The sequence below is a fragment of the Panthera pardus genome, unplaced genomic scaffold (assembly GCF_024362965.1).
Source record: "Panthera pardus isolate Hobbes unplaced genomic scaffold, ASM2436296v1 HiC_scaffold_17, whole genome shotgun sequence".
In the NCBI taxonomy this organism is placed as follows: domain Eukaryota; kingdom Metazoa; phylum Chordata; class Mammalia; order Carnivora; family Felidae; genus Panthera; species Panthera pardus.
In genome coordinates this window covers 118,412,890-118,418,174 of record NW_026526732.1, presented here as the reverse complement: position 1 = coordinate 118,418,174, position 5,285 = coordinate 118,412,890, and the positions used below count along the sequence as shown (strand labels likewise).

Below are 5,285 nucleotides of genomic sequence, written 5' to 3'. Positions count from 1 at the left end.
TGAGGTTTCTCTGGGAAACTTTGATGCGCCATTTTTTTTTTCCAACGACAGAAGCGACTGTTCGCATCAGGTCACACGCATCCCTCCCTGCCCACTCCTGTAGCTGGAAACCCTCTGCATCCCGCAGATTTCGGCTTGAACATCACTTTCTCAGAAAAGCCTTCCCCGATGGTGGGAACCAGGTCCTACCGCTCTGCTGAAGTCTCTCATAGCCTTCTCTACTTCTCATTCATGGAACTCACGCATTGCCTGTGACAGTTATTTGTGTAGTCATTTGTTGAGCGTCTCTGTCTCCCCGCTGCTTGTAAAGTCCCACTTACAGGAGGGAGGAGAGTGTGTATCACTCTTTCCCCTGCATCTAGCACCCTGCATTCTACTACATGGTAGAATCCAGATATTTCTTCTAAGATACGCTCTTCCATTTAAATGTCATGTGTCCCTTTGGTCCCAGGGCTGGCGATGGCTCTGCTGTAATGGGTCCCATTTCTCGTTCTTTCTCCATACCCTGCACCCACCTCCTCAAATCATCCTAATGTTAGGGTGTCGCTTGCTTCCTGCTGGGACCCTGACTAATACAGGTACAAATTAGATGAGCAAAAAACAAAAACAAACAAACAAAAAAACCACAACAGTGGTCCAATAAATGCATAGAGAGAATTAAATACTCCTAAAATTTTTTAACACTTTCATCTAAATTTCTTTTCTTTTCTTTCTTTCTTTTTTTTTTTTGTTTGTTTGTTTAGTTTATTTATCTACTGAAAGAGAGAGAGTGCCAGGGAAGGCCAGAGAGGAAGAGAATCCCGAGCAGACTCCACATTGGCAGTACGGAGCCCGACGCAGGGCCCGACCTCACGAACCATGAGATCACGACCTGAGCCAAAATCTAGAGTTGGGTGCTGAACTGACTGAGCCACCCAGGCGCCCCCATTGAAATTTCTAAAAACCACAGCAGCTAAGCATTTGCCTGAAAATTAGACGTATACTTGAAGAAAGAAGTCAGGATATGTTGTACTAGGGGATAAAAGGTACAGTTGGGTTCTTGTAAAACGTGTTCCAAGTGAGGCTAAACCAGGGGAGGGGACCCAGATGCCCAACTGTGTCCCAGCTGCCACCACAAGGCAAGGACAACTGGGGATCCGGAGGGCGCCTTGTAAAAACTGTCAAGTAAATACAACTTTTGTCCCGTTCCGTTAACAGTGCTCAGGGGCTAGAAGTCCGCAATCAAGGGGCCAACGGGGCCAAACTCCCTTTGAAAGCTCTGGGGGAGAGTCCTTCCTTACCTCTTCCAGCTTCCGGCTGTTGCTGCCAAACTTCCACGTTCCTTGGTTCGTAGTTGTCTCACCGGGTCTCGGCCTCCGCTGTCACGTGGCATCTTCTCTCCACGTGTGTCCGTACCACTGCTCACGCAGAACCACCTCATCTTAACTTGATTACGTCTTCAAAGACCTCGTTCCCAACTCGGCTCACGTTCACAGGGCCTGGAGGCTAGGACCTGAACACAGCTTTGGGGGCCACGCAATTCAACCCACAACCCCTAAATGTATAAAACCGATTTCTTCCCTCCTTCCTTCTATTTTATGTAGAAAATGTTGGTGCCTGTTGGCATCCTTTCTCTCTTCTGTTTTGGCCCATCAGGCTCCAGGTCTGTCATTTTCGTTGGTGGCTGTTAACTTTACAATTCGGTCTTTTGATTATAGAATATAATAAATCAAGACTGTGGCTGAACTGGAAGCAGAAGTAGTATCTCCCAGTGTTAGTGTTAACAGCTCTTTTAGAATTTGTCTAGCAGGTTTTCTGGTCTTTACTGGAAGACTCCCCCCCCCCCCCCAAAAAAAGTAGTATCTCCCAGAGGTGGCTATGGTAGCGGATAGGATTTGCGCTTTCCCTTCTTAGGAAGAGGGTGAGGGTGTCTTCGTCTCAGCTGGAACAGTTGCCTGCCGTGGGGCAGATGCGTGATGCTGTCCCTGTCCTTGTTACGGGGTAGAGTGATGAGGGGAGTGCCTGGTGACCAAAGGGTAGACCATCCCAGTTTTCCGTGGGAGACTGATGGGGGTTGAACGAAAGAGAAAAGAAGCCGTTTTTTGTTTCCTGCTTCTGATGGAGCTTCCAGAAGCTCCTGGGTGTCTACTCGGTCAGGGCAGTTCTAGCACCTATAGCAGCAGAGTGTGCCCTGCCCTCACAGAGCTCTGACCTTGGCAGTGGTGGTGACAACGGTAGGTAACTGTGGGCTCCTGCCTCTTTAGTGTGAGTAGGGGCTCTTGGCTTACTTCTTCCATTCCTTCTCTGATGTTCTCCCTTGCTTTACGCAGATCTGAGTTTCTGACCTAGATCGTTGTCCATCTTTTCAAAGGATTTCTTGTAACCTTTCTTGCAAGGCAGGTCGACTTGTGACAAATTTCCTTAATTTTTATTTGTCTGAGAAAGTCATGACTTTACGTTTGAAGGATCATTTCGTGCGGTAGAGAATTCTAGTTTGGTGGATTTTTCTTTCAACATTGAAAATATTTCACTCCACTCTCCTCTTGCATGGTTTCTGAAAGGAAGTCTGATATAATTCTTGTCCTCGTTCCTCTGCAGGTAAGTTAACAAAAAATAAATCTCTGGCTTCTTTCAAGATTTCCTCTCTGTTTTTGATTTCCTACAGTTTGAATATGATATGTGTTGGTGTCGAGTTTTTGGTGTTTATCTTACTTGGTGTTCTCTCAGCTCCCTGCATCTGTGGTTTGGTGTCATTAATTTTGGAAAATTCTCTCGCTATTACTTAAACATTTTTTTCAATTGTCACCCAGTTCTTGGATAGTCTGTTCTGCCTTTTCAATTTTTTTTTCTCCTTGCATTACAGCTTGGGAAGTTTTTACTGACATATCTTCAAGCTCACCGATTCTTTCCTTAGCTGTGTCCAGTTCCCTGAGGAGCCCATCAAAGACATTCTTCATTTTTGTTACAGTGTTTTAGCTTTCTGGCGTTTACTTTTGATTCTTTCTTTGAGTTTCCGTCTCTCTGTTTACATCACCCACCTTCCGCGTTGTCTCCTTCTCCTGTTAGAGCCCTTAACATATTGACCACTGTTATTTCTAAATTCCTATTCTGATAATTCTCAACTCTGTCACGTTGGAGTCTGGTTCTGAGGCTTGCTTTGTCACTTCAGACCGTGGTTTGTGCCTTAAATTACGCCTTGTATTTTGTTGTTGTCGTTGAAAGCTGGACAGGATATATGGGGTGAAAGAAACGAGATAGTTAGACTTTTGACATGAGGTTTTGTGTGAATCTGGCCAGCAGTTAGGCTGTGTTTACCCTTTGCTGTATCTATGGCATCAGAGGGTGACATTCCCTCTGGGGTCACTGTTTTTGTCTGCCCCATTGTCTCTGGCTTTTCCTAGAGACTCCTTAAATGGGGTCACAGGCCTGTAGGTCTTTCAGCTGTAGTCACCGTTATTATACAGAAGCCCTGATTGATGTGGTGGGAAGGTGTGGGGGCAGGGAAAGTGTTTTTCAGTCCTGTCCTTAGGTCTTCCTTCCAGGGAGCCAGAGTTGGGTATTTCCCTTCCCCTGGTTGGTTACGTTCTGGCAAAACCCCCCTCGGTTACATCCGGTTACAGTTTCTCTCGAGGGCAGGCTTTTCTGAGGAGAATAGAATGCTTTGGGCTTCTTTAAAAATGTTCACTCCTTCACTCCCACTCCCCAACCGGAAGCAGGAGGGGATTTTCCACCCATCTTCACTGTGGGAACCTGGTAGGGCTCCTGGAGTTTAAAACTCAGGAAAGCGGGTGGGAGGCCTTTGGGACCAGGCCCCGCAGAAGTTCTTAACCCCCAGTCTAGAGCACTCAGAGCCTCCAGTAATTGGTCCATTATAGTTTAAGTGTTCCGACAGATGCTGGCTCTGGCTGTGCACTTCTGTTCCATGTCAGCTGTGATTCTCTGTGTCTGTCTGTCTGTCTGTCTGTCTCTCCAGTTTTGGGGACAGCAGTTTGCTCTGTGACCTCAATTCTCTGGTGGATCCCAGAAGAGTCACTGAATTTTAGCTTGTTCCACTTTCTTCTCGTTGGGAGGACAGGGGTGACCATTTTCCAGCTCTTTGCAGGTTGGCCTGGAAACTGGAAATTCAAATACAACTTTTCAAGTTTATCTTAGAAAACCTGAAAAATGCAGGAAATTGTTAAGTAGAAAATAAAAATCTCCAATAATTCCACTACACAGAGATACTCACTGGTAAACTATGGGTAGATATTTTTTTCCTATGCCTATGTGTATTCAGGTGTAATATATGGAACATAGTTTTTAAAAGAATTAGTCTATACATAGTTTCACAGCTTTCCTTACTCACAAAATTACAGGCTCTATACTTCCCCATGTCAGGAAAGGTTCTATATTTAATACTGTTATTAATTGCAAATATTGCAAAATATGTAGTCATATTTAAATGGAGATAACGTAGCAGAGAGGCTAGGTTCATAAATTCTGGGGTTAGATTGCCTGGCTCAAACCCTAGTCTTTCTGCTTATAAGCTACATGATCTTGGTTAACTTCTGTCACCTCTCTATGCCTCAGTTTCTCACCTGTTAAATAGAAACAATAATCCTCACTGATGTGAGATTGAGTAGGATAATCACGATTATTAGAATAATCACTTAGAACAGTGGCTTATTGGGGCGCCTGGGTGGCTCAGTCGGTTGAGCGTCCAACTTCGGCTCAGGTCACTATCTCGCGGTTCGTGAGTTTGAACCCTGCGTCAGGCTCTGGGCTGACGGCTCAGAGCCTGGAGCCTGCTTTTGATTCTGTGTCTCCCTCTCTCTCTGCCCCTCCCCCATTCATTCTCTGTCTCTCTCTGTCTCAAAAATAAACATTAAAAAAAAAATTAAAAAAAAAAAAAGAACAGTGGCTTATTGAATCATTCATTACATGTCTCTGGCAAAATTAATTTTAAAAGAATCTATTTTGTGAGGCACCCGGGTGGCTCAGTTGGTTAAGCATCCAACTTCAGCTCAGGTCATGATCTCAGGATTCATGAGTTTGAGGCCCTCATTGGGCTCTCTGTTGTCAGCACAGAGCCTGCTTCAGATATTCTGTCCCTCGCTCTCTCTGCCCCCCTCCCTCTCCTGCTCACGCTCTTTCTTAAAAATAAACAAACATTTAAAAATAAAATAAAATGATCTATTTTGCATCTTGTTTGTGTATAGAAATGCAAAATATTTTAGTGCATGCTACAGTGTACTTGCTCTGTAGTCATTTTCCGTGGGGGCAAGAAGGCACATTGGTGAATGAAGCTGGCTTGCCAACTTTGTTTC

The 5,285-nt window shown here is 44.9% G+C and overlaps 1 non-coding gene across 1 annotated transcript; it reads left to right on the top strand.

The window, feature by feature from the left end:
- Positions 1–1,754: 1,754 nt before the first annotated feature.
- LOC128777895 (U7 small nuclear RNA) lies at positions 1,755–1,817 on the top strand. Its single transcript, XR_008423200.1, has one exon. It is a non-coding gene; the product is annotated as a U7 small nuclear RNA (small nuclear RNA).
- The last annotated feature ends 3,468 nt before the right edge of the window (positions 1,818–5,285 follow it).